This window comes from Artemia franciscana, unplaced genomic scaffold (genome assembly GCF_032884065.1).
Source record: "Artemia franciscana unplaced genomic scaffold, ASM3288406v1 Scaffold_728, whole genome shotgun sequence".
In the NCBI taxonomy this organism is placed as follows: domain Eukaryota; kingdom Metazoa; phylum Arthropoda; class Branchiopoda; order Anostraca; family Artemiidae; genus Artemia; species Artemia franciscana.
Genome location: NW_027067390.1, coordinates 219227 through 240077, shown reverse-complemented (window position 1 = coordinate 240077; position 20851 = coordinate 219227). Strand labels below are relative to the sequence as shown.

General features: G+C 34.4%; 1 pseudogene; it reads right to left on the bottom strand.

Moving 5' to 3' along the window:
- Nucleotides 1-20851, bottom strand: part of LOC136043569 (beta-alanine-activating enzyme-like) — a 202276-nt pseudogene that overhangs the window by 72466 nt on the left and 108959 nt on the right.

Below are 20851 nucleotides of genomic sequence, written 5' to 3'. Positions count from 1 at the left end.
TAGTTGTCGTCATTTTTGCTATGACGGTGACGTCATTAAAGATATTTAAGACATATATGTTCACGTAGAAATCTATTAATGTTTAAGTTTAAAATGACTGATGAACTTACAATGGCAAAAGCCGATGAAGATGCTCAAAGAGTCTATGCCAAAAAACTTGCTGCTGATAGAGAAAGTCAGAAAAGAAAGCGTGCCGAGGAATCAAAAGAACAGCAAGGAAACAGGCTTGAGGCTAAAGAACGCAAAACCGCGCAGTTAGATGAAGATCCACCTGGACAGCGAGAGTCAAAACATATCAAAACTGAAAATGATAGCGATGATGATTGGGTTTGGGATTTTGACTTGGATAAGGACATCAATGCCTAACAGATATTAGTTAAAAAAACAAAGGTTCGGCGATAGTATTTCATAGTGAAGCTGAAAAATAAAGAAGAAAAAGAAAACTTAAAAAAGAAAAAATGTAAAAATACTAAAAAGAAAAAACACTCAAAGAGAAATTACAGACCGGGACACAAATGACGACCGGGACAGAGGGAATATAAATAACGACCGGGACACTCAAAGAGAAATTACAGACTGGGATACCGGGACACAAATGACGACCGGGACACAGGGAATATAAATGACGACCAGGACACAGGTATTTAAGAATATCGTTTAAAGACAAATTTTTAATTGTAAGAAGACCGTTGAAAGAGAAATTTCTAATTGTAAAATGACTGAAGAACCTAAAATGGCAACACCCGAGGAAGCTGCTCAAAACGAATGTATTCAAGCCGAAGTAGCTGAGTTGGTAAAGCGTTATGTTTCAGGTTCTAGGTCCGAGAGGCTCCAGGTTTGAACCTTGGCTTTAGCATTAATACAAAAGAAGAAAAAAACTAAAAAAGGTAAAAACTACAAAAAAACTAATATGGCGCGTAACGACTTACGCGCGCGGGGGGGCTTGGGGGGGCGCGAAGCGCCCCACCAACTAGATGTTGGGGTGGTGCGAAGCGCCACCCCAACAGCTAGTATTACATAAAATCTGACTAGATCAACAAAAGGTTTTTTTTTAAACGCATGATGCAGTTTCAAAATGGATCGCTTACAATCTAAAAAGGGCTTTCTTCTGATAGTTATTCCTTAAAAATACGATATTTCCACTTCTGTATTTGAAAAGCTGGTGAAAAGAGGGAGAGCCAGCCGGTTGGGGCAAGGGACGGAAACCACCGCTTCCATATTCACTTTTTAGGATTTCGTTTTTTTGGCAGGGGCGGGGGTGTATTATAGAGAAAAATGTCTTCCCTTCGATTCTTCTATCTACGATCACATTCATTCGTTTTTGTTGGTTAATTTGTTAAATAATACTGAAAACCGATATTTCCAGTTTTTCCTAAAACGAGTATTCCTTTATCTCAGAATCTATCTTTGATTCTAAGAAGGAACTAGATGGCGCTTCAAAAGAAGTCCGACCTCCTCCTTTGAAAAATTTCACGTATTCTTAGAGAACTAAACTCAAACCTTTTCTCACTGGATTCCAAAATATTTGAATTCTGTAAGTCTTTTTTCCAGCTATACCTTATAATTCATCAGTATCCTGAAGACTGAGTGGGCACTAATTTCAATGAAAAACAACTATTTTTATCCAGTATAATTTCCACCCTAATACAATTTTCTTCAATTGAAGGAGTTATAAATGCACCGTCACGTTTTTCCTCAGAAATGGCAAAGTTTTACTCTATAATCGACAATTTAGCTTCAACAGGATTAATGTGTATCTAATTTCATATATTTCCTATCCATATTTTGTATGGTTTGTTAGTTAAAAAGAACTAAAATGATAAATGCTTTCATTTTTGAATAAAAAAACAAAAACAAGAAATGTGTATTTTTTTAAATGAAATGCGAAGAGTGACGTTAAAACCTAAAACGAGCAGAATGAATCCTACATATAAAAGTGGCTACCACACAGAAACCCCATGCTCTTTACGTCAAATCTGACTAATGATTTCATGAAAGAATTACTGAATACAACAAAGACAAACATTTTATTTCAAACCAAATACAATTAAATAATCCCTTTCCTTCTAAAAGAACCGTCATAAATACAAGTCAAAAAAATTTTCTGACGCTAAAGTTTTGTTACGATATCCATTCTTAATGCATTGACAAATCAGAAGTCTATCTTTAGTGTAAACACCTGGGAGTTGAACGGGGCACCATATCTCCGCAACATGCGGGATAATTTTCGTTTGAATTAAAGTTTTAAAGTTGTTCTTTGTCTCGATTTAAAATAACTTATGCTTGAGTTTATTTAATTTCCATTCGCTGTTAATATCATATTGAAATTTATATGAAGTGGGACTGAGATGCTTCATTGGGAAGACCAAACTTCAAGCTGGTAGTCACGGGAGGTAAAATCGTCAAGGGAAACTTTCATAGGACTATTTATTAGCTGGTAACCAGACTATACACCCAACCCACGATTCCGTATGATTTAACCTTCTTTATGAGTCTTCTGTACAAAATATATCGAAAGCTCTGCAAAGTCAACACAGTACCATGTCTTTCCAAGTAGCCTTCAATGGATATATTCCTGTTCCACTATCGATGCTAGTTCAAAGATTTTAGATAACTAGTGAAAGAGGCAGCACCATGTGGAGCTATCCATTTGCCTTCACTTTTACCCGTGTTCTAGTTTTACAGAAAAATCAAATGTATTGGTAGTTTTTTTAACGTCTTGTCAACATGTTGACATGCTCAACAACATGTTGTCAAGGAAAACAACTTCTTCTCAATAATGAATTGCTGAACTGATAAAATGAGGAATGAATAATTATTGACTAACTGAACTTGCTACTTATCTCACTCACTTGAGCGGTTGACTCACTCAGTTGAATCACAAACTGAACATAGATATCATTTCTTTATTCTAAGAAACAAAATAATTTATCCTTCATAAATTTGTCAAACACCATTGACAAGGAATTCAAATTTTAATGCTATAATTTATTATATCGTTTAGCAATTTATTTTTTGAGGGCAAGTTATTTCAAATGCTTGTACACAGATCATTCACAGCTTTAGAGTTTTCTGGTATCAAACTTTATATTATTTTGTAGGTAATCAGAAATTGTGATTGGATATAGAAAAAATAAGAATTCAGATGAATTACTTGGAAACAGGGAGGGCTTACATTATCACATGACGTTCCAGAACTGTTTACAGTTTGGATTTTAATATCTATAAAACGTGGGCAAGATTCAGCATTGCAGTGGAAAAGAATACGAGACCTTAAGACCAAAAGTATCGATGGTTAAATCGGCCCTAGAAACACAGAGAAATGGTTGGCTAGAATTCACAATAACTTCAAATTCAGAAAGATCATACGAAAAAAATGAAAAGAAATCCCAAATGTAGGAGTGTCCCAGAAACGTTTCCTAATGTGTTTTCGTATTTACTTATGAATAGTAATACTCAGGAAAGTCACACACAATATAAATAGGAAAGTTACCAAGAAACAACTTCTTGATACAAGAATCTTGGCCGGGAGTGGGAATCAAAACAGAGTTTGCTCTAGTTACTTTATCTGAACGTATCACAAAGGGTTTTCACAGTATCACATAAACGTACCATAATGGAATCCGCTGATTTCAGGAAAATTTCTGCTAGGATACAATTAGAATTAGACTTTTAGTTAAAATCTGAATCTTAATAATAAGCATGCTTTTATTTCTTCTTCTTCAATTCTGCTCTGTAACACTGTAGTATCAATGGCACTAGTAGTTTTTAGTTTCAATTATTGCTATATTAAAACGCTTAAGTTTGTTAAAAAGATTATCTTTTCCTGTAGACATTATATGATATGCTGTCTAGCTAAAATTAATCATCTAGCTCCATATCATACGTATCACAATGACCGGGAGTGAGAATCGAAACAGAGTTTGCTTTATTTACAATATCTAGAAGCAATGTAATGGACTCCTTTGTCAAAGGAAATCTTCGTAATACTACCTTAGTAGTCACTATACTTCCCTAACCTAATGTATTGAAATGATATAGAATATAATTACCGACACATAAAAATTAAATTATAAAGTTCGGAACAATTGTTTTTGGGCTATTTACCTAACAACTACGGTCACAATGGGGAATTTGCTAAACAGTAAAGATGGCACTCTTTACTGTTTACATATACTAATAGTGCAAAATTGAGTAATTGACCTTCTCAAGAAGGTGAAATTGCTTTCAATAATTTGAAGATTAAAATTTAAGTATTGCGACGATTAAATCTTTGTAATTTTATACAAAAAAAATGATAAAAAAAATATGAACCTGATAAAATACCTCATTTCCAGCGAAGTCAAAACCATAAACGCAACCATCGACGCATCCAAATACAACTACGTCATCAAAGGGGAGAGGAGAGCTGAAAATCGGGTTTTCCCAATTTTTTCTTCCATTTTTCTCCTTCAGAGTTGATACAGCTTACCGTGCCATCTAATAACCCACTAAACAAGAGAGCCCTGTCACATATAGCAGCTGGAGATGAAAAAACGCTGCCATTTCCGTATTTTACTTTCCATTTAAGCTTGCCAAACTGAAAAAGTTATTAATTTAAAAAACTTTGAGGAAAAGTAGTAAATTTTTTAATTGAGCATTCAGTTGAATCCTCATTTAAACGGATTTCGAAATTTCGGTCAGGGATAAGAGTGGAAAGTACCAAGTAGCTTTATGTCCTTATAAGAGGTACCACCTTATTTGGACCGTTACGCTGAGTTTTTAATGCTTCTCCTTACTACCAACCTCCTCTCCACTGTATGGTAGGGTTCAACATTAATAACAATTTTAAATCCAAAGAAAGGGCGTGCCTCACAGAGCTACAAATATATTTTCCCCTTTTGCATAAAAATTTTAATTAGACAGAACTTCTTAAAACCGACTTGTAAACAAAGACACTTCTTACAGGTTTCTTTTCATTTACTTGGCATACCAAATGATATCGAGCCTAAATCAGAAAAACGACGATTTCTTTTATAAATTCGTTTCTGTTGAAACTAGCTGTCATGGACAAAATTAGCCTTTTAATTTTTATAGTGCAAATTGTTAACCTTACCTCAGGACAATAATCAGATTTATTATTAATCAGGTATATCGGATTTATCAGCTTAGAATATAATCAAATTTATTTTACCAGCACACAGTTTTATTTTTGTAAAGAAATCACTGGGTTCTGTTTTAGAAAAATTAATGGTTTCAGAAAAAAAAAAGTCCAAAAATATGTTTGTGTTCAGCCAAGGGCATATCCAGGATTTTTTCGGGAGGGGGGGGGGGCGAGGGGCAACAACAAAACTTGAAAAAAAGGCATTAAGATTTGTTTGTATGGATATTCATTACGTTTTTACAGGTGAGACAAAAAGTCCGAGGGAAGGAGGTGGGTTTAAGCCAGGTAACCCCCCTGAGCACCCTGGATATGGCCTTGCCTTCAGCGTCAGCAAAACCGTATAACGTCCTAAACTTACCACTATTTTAAAATTGAAAACATTAGCATTCACCAAAAAACAAATTTAAACACCAACTAGAACACAGGCACGACAGAGCTTTCGCCGGTTTTCTTTACATTCAAAGCCTTTAAATATACCAAGTAAATTTACAGAAGTCAAAAAGAAATTATTGTTGCACGCCAGTTTAATGTCAGGAGAAATACTTACCTATCTATAGACGACTTTTCTTAAGATCAACAGCCTTTCTAAACCATTCCCTTAAACTTGAGTACTACTCCAAAGGTGATAGTTAAAAATAACTAGAAGCCTTTGATGTACACTTCGAGATCATATTAGAAGTGTCTCTTATTAATTTTTCTTTTACTAATTACTTAAGGTCTTACCCTGACTTGAAACTCTATTTCGAAAGTTGCATCTCATTTATTTTACATATCAAGCTCCTTCAGATATACATCAAAGCTGTGACAATGTAACGATGAAAAGAAATTAAGTGTTACAAATATGAAAAACTGTGCTCCTTTTATAAATTCATCTTGAGGATAAGCATTGAAAAAAAGCGACTTTCAAACTACATAAGTAATCTTTTGTGCTAAGTACAAAAGTTACGCTAGGTAACATAAGTCTCGTTACACTAAATATACCATTTCACGCTTAAACTAGTACTTTCACACTAGGTTAACCTAAAAAGAAAGGAAACAACCATAATCATCGTCTAAAATATTCATATTCATCGTAAGCAAACTATTCAAAAGTATGAACATGGAATGAAGATGGGGGTTCAAGCTCTAATCACGGGTGAAAGACTTTATTCGACAAGTCTATTTATTATTTTTTTTAATTTATTAATTACTCACCGCGAGATTCTATTTTTTTGCTAATATGCTGACTATTTAATTACGTAACATAAGCTTACGTAAGTATATTTTTGTACCTAGAGCTTCAGCACATAATGCCAGTGTTATGGACAAAATTTGTTCCAAAGATGACACAGCATTACGCAAAGTCTTATGTTATGCTAGCGTGAAATTTTCTATGGTGTAGTGTAGAAGCACGATTAGATGTAAAATTCAAAGAATCTTGCGCTGAACAAATTAATCGAAGCTTTGTTCATAAAAAATTGTAACAAAAAGCAAAATAATCATGCGATATCTTAAAGACATTAAATAAAAAAACTAGTTTTTTTTTTAACTGAAAGTAAGGAGCGACATTAAAACTTAAAACGAATAGAAATTACTCCGTGTATGAAAGGGGATATTCCCTTCTCAACACCCTACTCTTTACGCTACCGTTTGACTCTTTCTCTCAATTCTACTTTATTCAAAGGTAAAAAACTTTAGCGTAAAGAGCGGGGCGTTGAGAAGGGAACAACCCCTTTCATACACGGAGTAATTTCTATTCGTTTTAAGTTTTAATGTCGCTCCTTACTTTCAGTTAAAAAAGTAGTTTTTTTTTATTTAATTTCAGAACGTTTTTGAATCAATGCATGTTTGATTTTGACTCTCCCCACATAAATTATTAAAATGAAATTTGCATATTAATTCTTTTTTTTGGCTAAATGGCTTTCTCTTAGCTTTGAACAGACGATTTTGAGAAATAAGGAATGGGGAAGAAGGCCTAGTTGCCCTCCAATTTTTCGGTTACTCAAGAAGGCAACTAGAACTTTAAATTTTTAGCGAACGTTTTTATTAGTAAAAAATATACGTAACTTAAGAATTAGCTTACGTAACAAACTTCTATATTCTTATATTTTTATCATGTATATGAGGGGGTTTGTCCCCTCGTTAATACCTCGCTCTTTACACTAAATCTTAAGTTGTGTCCCAATTCTTTAAGAATGACCCTTGAATTAGAAAGGCTGTAGAATAAATAGTTGAAATTACTAAAATACTTTAGCATAAAGAGCGAAGTATTTAGGAGGAGAAGAACCCCTCATATGCGTAATAATCTCTGTTCGCTTTAAGTTTTAATGCTACTCCTTACTTTCAATTGAAAAAACTTTTTCATGTTTACTTTTTCATTGTTTTTTTTATGGTAATGCTAGAAAATCCTGCGCCCTTTTCATTGAATTTCTCTTCAATGAAGAGTCCCTATAATGTTTCTCTGGTAGAGGATGGGAATATATACTGGACACCTTTAAAAAAAAAAAAAATACTTATTGCCGACCTTTATCCGAAATAGAACATTGGTGCACATCACGTTCTTTTGTGGTGGATGCTGGCCTTCAGTTTTAAGGTCACAAAGATGCATACACCCCTCAAGTTTGATCAAAAGGCATGCATAAAGAAATTTATTGACACCTTTGTCAGTAAAAGCTCTGAGGTAAAAATGAAGGTTGAATAGGAGATCTTTAAAATCATTTTAAATTCAGCCTTCGGTAAGATGTGACTCTGTGCGTCATAGGAGTCGTTGTGACGTTGTAACCGACCTAGAAGATTGTGCCCGAATTTCATATCATTCACAGTCATAGAATCCATTATAGTCCTTTTGCATAGAAAAAAAGAAATTTAGTTTTGGATAAAATATTGCCGCTGGTAGCGCCATTTTAGAAGTTTCCAAGAAACTCATGTTGGAATTTTATTACAACGTGTGAAATCTCCAACGACCGGGTAAGGGACTAGTTCTAGCATATTACGGGGATACAGATTCATTATTGTCAAAAGTTATAACAGAAACTTTATTAGACGATTTTAAAAATGGCGAGTACATTAAATATCGAATGGAGTACAAAACTAGAAAGAGTCTATTTACCCCGAGCTAGAGAATCACCGGGTCCTAAATAAGTTGTTATATTTAAAATCCGAGACGGGAACTGACATGACATCCAATAGTGTGCTTGCACGTTCGAAGGTGTACTACGTGAAAACGCACAATGAGGATACAAAAAAGTCCGCAAAGGGGTGCCTTCACACTATGTAAAGGAACATTTCGACTTGAATGTTTATAAGGACTGTGCAGAAAATCATTCAATTTCAAGAGCGAGTGTCATGGCCTGTCGTTCTTTTAAAACATAAAAACTACACAGTTAGAGTTGAGAAAAATGCCATGTCAGCCATATCAGAATGTGTGCGCGGATGGTGTAAGGATATTACCACACAGTCACTACCTTACTTCAGATCGAAACATATATGTAGAATACAGACTGCGTCTGAGTCTGGAGAAAGTTCAATAGTTGATGGGAAGAGGAGCCTTTTTTATCCCAGTAGTTTTTCTCAGTTTCCATCCCGACGGTCTTCAGCTAAGAAGGTTGTTTTTCTATTGTTTCATATGTTTTTATTTTATTTATCTATTTTTCCGCAAGGTGGAATCAGTGTGGTTTAAAAAGTGCTTAATATTATACTATTTTATATTTCTTACCCCCCGGCCTAGGTTGTTATCTGGTCCTTGCCCGCCACTGCGGGCCCCCTTGCCTTCCAGCCACCGCGTCCTCCAGGGGGATCCGAACGGGTCCGGCCCTCCGGATAGGACCGTTTTCTATGTGTATTTTAAATGTTGTTCATTACTGAGCATGTAAATATATTCAAGAGTCCATTTTAGGTAGATATGTTTTAAAATATATAGTGCAAATATTTGCATTACAGAAAAAATGCATTTTATTTTTTGGTATTTATTCAACAGATTGAGATTTGATTAGGTTAGTTGTATTTTGACGGCAAGAAGAGTAATATACATCAATTTAAAACTCCATGCAGGTCATTTCTTCGCCTGGCAAAACAACACTTTTATCAAAAATAATTCAAATCGTTGATAACATGTTTTTAGAAAATCCGAAAAATATCTATTATTGCATAGTGTGTGGCAAGAGTCCTATGATAAAATAAAGCATATTGCACCAAAAATAAAATTCATACAGGGACTTGACATGTTAAATATTATTGAAGCAAACTAGTGATTGATTATTGATCAATCATTAGGTTGGATTAGGTTAGTTGTATTTTGACGGCAAGAAGAGTAACATACATCAATTTAAAACTCCATGCAGGTCATTTCTTCGCCTGGCAAAACAACACTTTTATCAAAAATAATTCAAATCGTTGATAACATGTTTTTAAAAAATCCGAAAAATATCTATTATTGCATAGTGTGTGGCAAGAGTCCTATGATAAAATAAAGCATATTGCACCAAAAATAAAATTCATACAGGGACTTGACATGTTAAATATTATTGAAGCAAACTAGTGATTGATTATTGATCAATCATTAGGTTGGATTAGGTTAGTTGTATTTTGACGACAAGAAGAGTAACATACATCAATTTAAAACTCCATGCAGGTCATTTCTTCGCCTGGCAAAACAACACTTTTATCAAAAATAATTCAAATCGTTGATAACATGTTTTTAAAAAATCCGAAAAATATCTATTTTTGCTATAGTGTGTGGCAAGAGTCCTATGATAAAATAAAGCATATTGCACCAAAAATAAAATTCATACAGGGACTTGACATGTTAAATATTATTGAAGCAAACTAGTGATTGATTATTGATCAATCATTAGGTTGGATTAGGTTAGTTGTATTTTGACGGCAAGAAGAGTAACATACATCAATTTAAAACTCCATGCAGGTCATTTCTTCGCCTGGCAAAACAACACTTTTATCAAAAATAATTCAAATCGTTGATAACATGTTTTTAAAAAATCCGAAAAATATCTATTTTTGCTATAGTGTGTGGCAAGAGTCCTATGATAAAATAAAGCATATTGCACCAAAAATAAAATTCATACAGGGACTTGACATGTTAAATATTATTGAAGCAAACTAGTGATTGATTATTGATCAATCATTAGGTTGGATTAGGTTAGTTGTATTTTGACGGCAAGAAGAGTAACATACATCAATTTAAAACTCCATGCAGGTCATTTCTTCGCCTGGCAAAACAACACTTTTATCAAAAATAATTCAAATCGTTGATAACATGTTTTTAAAAAATCCGAAAAATATCTATTATTGCATAGTGTGTGGCAAGAGTCCTATGATAAAATAAAGCATATTGCACCAAAAATAAAATTCATACAGGGACTTGACATGTTAAATATTATTGAAGCAAACTAGTGATTGATTATTGATCAATCATTAGGTTGGATTAGGTTAGTTGTATTTTGACGGCAAGAAGAGTAACATACATCAATTTAAAACTCCATGCAGGTCATTTCTTCGCCTGGCAAAACAACACTTTTATCAAAAATAATTCAAATCGTTGATAACATGTTTTTAAAAAATTCGAAAAATATCTATTTTTGCTATAGTGTGTGGCAAGAGTCCTATGATAAAATAAAGCATATTGCACCAAAAATAAAATTCATACAGGGACTTGACCTGTTAAATACTATTGAAGCAAACTAGTGATTGATTATTGATGATTTAGCTGAATCAACTGAAGAATGGACTCAGGAGATGTTTCAGCTATTCAAGGTCTGGTCTCATCATGGTAAAATTTCCTTAACCGTTGTTCTCCACAATCTCTTTGATCAGAGCAAGAACACGTGCATTGAATTGTACTTACTATATCATCTACAGGGTTGTTCGTGATTCAAGTTCTCCTATAGCTTTAAACGAACAAATATATCCCGGTCAACTGAAATTTTTACTCTCGGCATACAATCAAGCTACAAATAAACCCTATGGTATATTTTATTGGATTCCAGTCAAAACAGACCCAAAGAGTTACGTGTGGTCACAGATATTTTGACAATAAAATGACCTTATATCTACCAGTGAGTAGTAAAAAAGGTCACTAGTTGTCATCATAACAGCGAAGAAACTAAATGAAAAGATTTTTGGACAAAAAGCTCCCCTTCCACCAAACTAGATGGAAAGTATGGAGTTACTCTTGTTGATTGTATTCTTACAAATAAATATAATATTCCGAGAAAAGATCATGCTTATGATATAAAAGTTAGACCAAAACATTGGCCAGTACAAGGCGAGGAAGAGGACCGGATAAAATCACTTAACTCTGATATAAACCGGCATCTCACGATAGTCTATGGAGTACAATATTACGGGGTCGTTCGTCAGTGTTCGGTTACTGTCTTAGAAATTGATTGGCTATGTTGTTTTGCTCAGAATTACCTCTTTCTAAAACATATATTGCTCCAATTGCTTTGGATTTCGCGTCCTCTACACTACATGACTGTGGCTCTTGGAAGGATTTAAAAAGTGTTACACAAAATCTCAGGTCTGGTGCGCGATCCCTTGGCGAGTGATTGAAATCACGACAAAGAGAAAAAGGTTTAAAAAGGGAGAGAAGCACCTCATCATTCATTAATCTCAACTTTGGCCAGAAGCGTAAAACATTCCTCTTGACAAAGAAGAAAAAAACCCAGGATAAAATTGTTAGATCGAAAAAGGATTTCTTTTCCTAGAAGTGGCATGTTTATCACATAAAGAATCTCATCCTTCAGTCACCTCATCTCTAAATCTTTCCAATGCAGAAAATGTTCATGTGAAACATGCTTACTATGAACAATTTTATCCGCAACAACCGCATTCTGAAAGCCTACATTTTCAAATTTATTCCAGTAAAGACTGCTTCAGATTTGACTTCCAGATGTATAGATTTGCATGAGATTGTCAAAATATCTAACAATGAAAAACCGGGTGCAGTCGAGGGATTATCCTATGAGAATTTTCTAATTCATAATTTGTTTAAACAAATAAGTGTATACATAAATGGAACGTCGGTGAGCACAAGCAATGATCTATCAGACTACACAAGTTACGCACAATTGATTTTGATGCCTCCAAAGTCCTATAAGAAATTGAGAGGTTTAGCTATTGGATGTGAACATAGAACGGAAAACTGACACTAGCAATATACCTAGCTATGACAACATGGTTGGAAAAATAAATCATGAAATATTAATATCCCTCAATGATTACCTTTCAAGGTCAAGATCAACATAAAGCTACAACTTGCTCTGTCCAATCTTATTTTGCAAAAATTACTTGGCACTGCTCCTGATGTCACAGTCTCTCTCACCTTGGCAATACTTCATGAAAGAAAACAACAGATTATGAGTTCTGTTGCTTTGGCAATTGAAAAATTGAGAGCTAGAGGAAATAATATAGAACTGCTCGCTCCATATACAACCACAAATCAAGGACATATTGCTACGGGTACCTATGCATATTCGTTATATATCAATGACGAAATTCCTTTAAAACTTGCTTTGACTTTTGTAAAAAGTACTAGTGCAATAGGATCATGGACAAAATATCCATATAAATTTGAGATATTTGGACTTTAATCTCCTGTAAGTAAACACTACAATTTATCGTTTGATAAATCCTACGGGACCCTATATGAACTGACCATACAATCCCTAGGTCAAGATTCGCAACTATTTAAAAATGCTATAATCGATAAAATGTTTGCAAATACTCATGGTATCATTGTATTTGATTTGTCCGGTACTCAAGATATGAGTATTGTCTGAACGAGTAGAGTAAGTTTAGAGGGTACCTTCGCCGAACCGTTGAAGATGAGTACAGCATTAATCTTACAAATCAATTTGAAACCTGTTGAGAAATTATTCCTGATGGCATTGTTCTATTAGATTTGGCACCATAAAAACAAATCAAGTAATTAATGTATTCAATTTGGATCCCTAAATGTCAAAATATAAATCCTATTGCATACGCTCGGATTTCCTTGATCAAATTCAAAGCGTTAGGAATACCCTTATCATTGTTAATAGTAGCCCATCAACTGTAAAGACGGGATATTGCATATTTCAAACAACGAAGAATATTGAATTTTTTTCATCTTCTTGGCCTACCATATGCATTCTACACGCCTCGCGTTAAAAAATTTCTTGAGTAAAGTGGAAGATCTAGTACTCAAAATCGGAAGCGAGCAAAATCGGAAAATCAGAAGATTTATCAGCCAAAAGCTGTAGTTTTAATGCACTAATATATTTTATCTTTCGATGTCTCGGATATACTTACAGTGAATTTCTCATTATTTATGTAGACAATCCTCGGTTGAGCGACTTTTTAGATGGAAACAGTGTTCCCTACCTGTATAATATAAATTTCAGTGCCCTAAAAGCGAAATGCTTTAAAAATGTCTGTGAATTTTTTTTTTAATAAAACTTGTATGTACAATAAAAAAGTCTGTGTCCTCTATATTTCTTCTTCCACACACAGGTGACCATCATAATGATAAAGGCAGTAGCTCATCAGGATTCAGCTTGCACTCATCCTGGCATACAAAGTCAGGGTCACATTTTCTACAATATAATGGAACTTCACTTTTATTATATTTCCTTGTAAAGTTAATAATACTATTTTGATTCAAATTATAAGACCCACGTGTTTCAATTTACTTATTTGAAGCACTGTCACATACAATATTCTAATATGAAAAATCACCTTCTGTACAGCCCAATAAAAAGCAGAAGGATTATAATCATAGTAGCCAGTATCTTCACAGCGATATCACAAAAATCGGATTTGACAAAACATCCAATTGAGCAATTGCAATTGAACAGCAATTGAAACGCAGACCAGGATCTTCCTCACGGAACAATTAAAAACCATAACGGTAAGTCTCTTAAAAATAAACTGAAAAGAAGTTCAGGGTTTCTGCAATCATACCAGGGAAAATATTTTGCCATAAATTGCATTTTTCACTGTGACAATTGGAACATGGGAAGCCTCTAATGTGAGAGTCATAATTGTGTTCAAGAAAGGAATTACAGACTTTAATTTCCACTGCGTATCCTCTAAGCAGTTTACATGGATTGCACAATCTACACGTTTCGCTACAGTCATCAATAATAGTGCAATTCTCACAGAATGACCAGTTGCTCAATCTATACAAACATAATGTACTCGTGTAAAACACTTTTTCAATGTTGACTGTATTTCTTCCAAAATGAAGCTGACTTGCGGTCAATAAAACAAAAGTCTTCTAGGAGGAGTAATCAATTGTAACGCATTAATCAAAACGATTAAACTTGTTTAGACAGAATTAAAAAAACATATCGACTTATTTGTTGTTGTTTTGGAAAATGGCCACCTTAAAAGAATTTCTGGGTTGTGCTCAAAAGTAAATCCTCAATATCATTTTATTTTCTTTCAATTAATTGGTCAGAACTGAGTAAATGCATCTGGGCCATGACGTACAAGTTTCATACAATAGTCCAAAGACGGACAATCATTTTTCATTACATCTTTAAGCATTCTCTAAAAAAATATTTTCCTTTGAACAGATAACTGTTGAAAATCATCATCTAAATTAAATATTTTTCCAAAGTCACTAGATTTCCTATGATTTTCTATTTCTCAAATCCATTCACTTTTAATCCTGACACCCCCACTACAGATTTTAGACTTTCGAAGAATGAAGATTCTTTCTACCGTCTCATCGCTAGTAAAATATCCAACAAGAAATAGTAACAAACTAACTCCTTTTTTATGTATTGATCAGGATCATTATCTTCAATGTACTCCACTGACGATTTGACTAATTTGATCCATCTTGTAATCTTTGTATATGTGTTATTTTCACTAGCGGGTCCTGAAGGTTTATCCCACCTGGCCCTAGCGGGTTTTAATCAATTAGAAATCAAAGACAAAATTAATTAAAAAAAGAGTCCTATTAAGTGACAAACACCTACATCTTGAGGAAAACATCCCCTATTATGTAACAAGGATCTGTGGAAGAAATTAAAAAACGTGTTTTGATCGAGATTCAAAGGCGGTGGGCTCCCATTGGACGTATTATAGCTATACTACTTATATACAGTGAATATCCACGGTATTATCCCGTGAATTTGTGAGATTTCTGAGCTGTTGTCATCAAAGTGTATTTTGTAAATAATAAAGATTGTAAGATAACGGTGCTATGGATTTTAGGAAATGAAAGCATATCAGTAAGTACAAAGTGACTTTGGTCACTGACCATCTTTTGAGAAGGGTTCGCGTGAAAATTCTGAAGTTAATATCAAACGTTTTGAAGTCTAGCGAAAGCTTGCCTCAGACTTGATAGCTCCAAGTGAACTTTCGAGCTTATAAGCTGAATGCATTAGTTATCATCAAGAATCGAAAAAAATGTCTGCAAATTATCGCAATGGAGTATCGGAGCATACCTCCATAGCTCGTTTAAATGATGACAATGACATAAAGACACCAAATTAGAAATATCACAATGTTTTTGCTTTAACTTTATAAAACTATAATAATGTCTCTGGTCCTATTTCCTTCAATTATTCTAACAATGATACAAACTGCAATAACTTAGAATCCTTCTTACTCTGGCAACAGACATCCCCTTTTGCCAACGTTTCATTGATTCATCAAACGCGGCTTTTAGGAGCCTGTAATCAGGGAGTCTCACCACTCTTCCAAAAACTTTATTTGTCTTACTACATTAATTACATTCATAAAAGATAAACCTTTACTTAAAAACTAAAATCATAAGCGAAGAATGCGCAATTTTTTGTCATTCATAAAATTAAAAATAGAAAAGAAAATCAACACTGTCGTACGAATCAACGTCAATATACAATGTCGTAAATAAATATTGCAGTGTGTACTCAACTGTCAAAAGATAAGATACAAGCTTAAAAAAAATATTGAAAAACATTGGCTGGAATTTAAAAGATGGAAAACCAATTAAAAAGGAAACAAATTAACGCAGTAAGTATAATAACGGAAAATATGCACAAACTCAAAAGGGAAACACGAAATGATCAAATTAAAATCAATATTAATGAAATTGCAAAATGAAAAAACCCATAAACAATCAGTCAAAGTATGATAACTTTTCTGGTTGAGTCCTGTTCATTCTCGCAAGACGTATTGGGGCCCCTCCTTCTGACAGGGCATGAACCACGGCTCTATATAAAGATTTAAGAAGAATAAGTTGACGGTGATAAGCCCCTCCTTTCCGTCAACTTGCAAAGGCCGTTGTCCATGTCTAGCTTTTCCGCCTTTTCGCAGTTGTCCTTCTGTAGAGGATCCTCCCAGGATGGTATCCTTCGGTACCGTGTATTTTAAGCCACTGCTGAGAAAAGGCTGACAGCTGAAGGGACCTGTCCGCACTTTCCTGGTCCTTGCTCGGTCTGCATCACGGGAGCTTTCTTTCTTCTCTGCCTGAGATTTATGACGCTCGGGCAACGGTGCCCCACTTTTAGTCATAGAACACTCATGGATTACTTTTCCCTTTTTTGCAATTCCCTTAAATGCGGATGTATCCTAAATATCTTCAAGACGCTTATCTATCAGTCATCGGAGGATATTCTGAGTGACCTGGGGGAGAATGATACTGAGAACACAGAAATTAAAATTAACGAATATGAAATGTTAACAAAAAATTGGATATTCTATCTATTAAAAGGGATAAAATTAAGTTGATGAAGAGCACCCTAATGCTCTCCCTTTGCGTCACTACTTGTTTTCTCTCCTATATGACAGTACCTTACTGCATATTGTGTACTTGATTCGACAGTTACATAATACTCATAGTTCATGTTTTAGTTAGTAAGAGGTAAGATAAGTTTATTTTGAATTTTTTTTTTTACGAGAGCCAGAAAATAATTTTACAGGAAAGCTAAAACATATAAGGAAACTTCGAGACAAACCAAAACCCTGTGTCTGTGGCACCAAGTGCTGGTGTCGCTCATAATTTAGTTTAGAACGCGGGTTAGCTGTTAGGCTGTATAAGCTCAGCCGGAGGGAACACGGCTCCAAATGGGTACCTGGAGAAATCTGGGGGAAAGACACGGAAAGTGAAAATGATTTGCCCTTCACCATGCGTTTTACTCCCGGCCGAAGGCACAAAATCAGGAGATCTATACCTGTGTTACGCACAGTTTTTGTCAGCTTGCGAGAATGTTTTTTTAGAAACCCAAAAACACAACGGCAGAAAAAAGAAAGTATAAATAATCCTATGTGATAGGAGATCGCCATAATTGCACTGTTATGATAGCTAATACACGCAGAAACAGTTTTTTACACAGAGAGGTGCAGATATTGTTTTCAAGGTACCCATAATCAGCCGGGGTTTTGCGCTCTATGTTTCAATATGTTTTTTATTTAGTCACTTGATTCCGCATGATTTTTTTTGTTTCTCAAATCCAAGCATTTTTGATCCTGACACTCTCACTAACGATTACAGATTAACATAAAATAAAGATTCTTTCTCGCTAAACATCCAGTAAACCCCCATCCTGTTTTATAGATCGATTTAGATAGTCACCTTCAATATATTTTCTTAATGCATTTAATCCGTCTTGTAATCTTTGCACATGCGTGTACTTTTGCTGCGAAGCATAACTGTTCTTCCAACTTTAATTTGGTCAATGATAGATAGATATATAGATAGATAGGTGTATTTCAAAAACCCGTGGGCCATATACACACAAAAATATAAATCAATAACAAACAAGCAAGGAAATTAACAACAGTACGAACAAGCACAAAAAAACAAAATTCAACGGAAAAAGTACCTAATCTAACTACAAAAGAAATTAATCATATAAAACTTTTTCTTCTTATTAAAGATTTATCTATATATACTCCCACTCGAAATATTGTGGTTGGGTTACTATTTTGTAGAATATCCGGAAGCATCAAATTAATCCCATGCAAATAAATTTCCCGTAAATCCAAGAGCACCGGGCATTTCCGGAGAAAATGATCCAAGTCTTCAATTATCTTTACAAAGGGGACAAACATACCGCCTATCAGGACCAACTATCATTTTATTTTTGTCGAAGGTTTTTCGCCTGTTCTGGATTGGAAGACAATTTGCCCTAAGCTGAATCCAACGACGTAGAATCATAGCCGGTAAATTAAATTTAAAATAAACTTCCTCCCCAAAACTAGGTTTTGCCTGATTATAATGTTGTAGGGTTGTAGAATCAAAAACTAGCCCTTGCCAATGCTGAATTTCCTCACACTCTAACATAAATCGTACCTGGCTTTCTAAATTTGTTGGTACATCACGAGAGCAAAGACCATTATTCCATAAATAAGGCATTCCTACTTTTTCTAGTAATGATTTAATTTGGGATGGCCACGAGGTTTTTAAACCACATTTCAACATCTCTTCATATGCCACTCTTACTAGTCTATCTTCATTACTCTTAATTAACTTCAACCAGAATCTAAGCATTAAAATATACCTACGTAGCTTTAAAGAAAACAGGCCCATATCACCTTTCAGAATCTGTGAATGAGTTGTCTGATGTAGACCAAACACTCTTTTATAATACTGGAGCTGGAACAGTTGCTGCACCGTTTCTCCACCCCATATCTCTGCTCCATATTCTATCACAGGTAAAATTTTTGTGTTAAATATTCTTTTATGCACTTTTAGGTTTTTGATCCCCATTATCGTCGGGTTTTTAAATATAGCTGACATGGCCACCCTATCTCTTAATTATTTCATCAACATGACTCCTTAGGCTTCCATTTTCCGATAAGATAAAGCCTAAATATTTTAATCTTTTACTTATAAATAGTTCCTTATTATTAAATTTAAATGTATATTTTTCATCGTCCCCAACCTATTACATATCGTGCAAACATCTTGTCCCATTCTGGAGTTGGCCGACACCCCGTTGTAATTTCTAAAGCTACGTTACGCACTCTAGGCTTCATTTTACCATTACTAACATCTTCAATATCCAAAAGAGTTGACACACTTGACAATATCCTCAATGTTGAGATCTATACCTGTGTTACGCACAGTTTTTGTAAGCTTGCGAGAACGTTTTTTTAGAAACCGAAAAACACAACGGCAGAAAAAAGAAAGTATAAATAATCCTATGTGATAGGAGATCGCCATAATTGCACTGTTATGATAGCTAATATACGCAGAAACAGTTTTTTACACAGAAAGGTGCAGATATTGTTTTCAAGGTACCCATAATCAGCCGGGGTTTTGCGCTTTATGTATCAATATGTTTTTTATTTAGTCACTAGATTCCGCATGATTTTTTTGTTTCTCAAATCCAAGCATTTTTGATCCTGACACTCTCACTAACGATTACAGATTAACATAGAATAAAGATTCTTTCTCGCTAAACATCCAGTAAACCCCCATCCTGTTTTATAGATCGATTTAGATAGTCATCTTCAATATATTTTCCTAATGCATTTAATCCGTCTTGTAATCTTTGCACATGCTTGTACTTTTGCTGCAAAGCACAACAGTTCTTCCAACTTGAATTTGGTCAATGATAGATAGATAGATAGATAGGTGTATTTCAAAAACCCGTGGGCCATATACACACAAAAATATAAATCAATAACAAACAAGCAAGGAAATTAACAACAGTACGAACAAGCACAAAAAAACAAAATTCAACGCAAAAAGTACCTAATCTAACTACAAAAGAAATTAATCATATAAAACTTTTTCTTCTTATTAAAGATTTATCTATATATACTCCCACTCGAAATATTGTGGTTGGGTTAATATTTTGTAGAATATCAAGCATCAAATTAATCCCATGCAAATAAATTTCCCGTAAATCCAAGAGCACCGGGCATTTCCGGAGAAAATGATCCAAGTCTTCAATCATCTTTACAAAGGGAATAAACATACCGCCTATCAGGATCAATTATCATTTTATTTTTGTCGAAGGTTTTTTGCCTGTTCTGGATTGGAAGACAATTTGCCCTAAGCTGAATCCAACGACGTGGAATCATAGACGGTACATTAAATTTAAAATAAACTTCCTCCCCAAAACTAGGTTTTGCCTGATTATAATGTTGTAGGGTTGTAGAATCAAAAACCAGCCCTTGCCAATGCAGAATTTCCTGACTCTCTAACATAAATCGTACCTGGCTTTCTAAATTTGTTGGTACATCACGAGAGCAAAGACCATTATTCCATAAATAAGGCATTCCTACTTTTTCTAGTAATGATTTAATTTGGAATGGCCACGGGGTTTTTAAACCACATTTCAACATCTCTTCATATGCCACTCTTACTAGTCTATCTTCATTACTCTTAATTAACTTCAACCAGAATCTAAGCATTAAAATATACCTACGTAGCTTTAAAGAAAACAGGCCCATATCACCTTTCAAAATCTGTGAATGAGTTGGTTGATGTAGACCAAACACTCTTTTATAATACTGGAGCTGGAACAGTTGCTGCACCGTTTCTCCACCCCATATCTCTGTTCCATATTCTATCACAGGTAAAATTTTTGTTTTAAATATTCTTTTATGCATTTTTAGGTTTTTGATCCCCATTATCGTCGGGTTTTTAAATATAGCTGACATGGCCACCCTACCTCTCTTAATTATTTCATCAACATGACTCCTTAGGCTTCCATTTTCCGATAAGATAAAGCCTAAATATTTTATTCTTTTACTTATAAATAGTTCCTTATTATTAAATTTAAA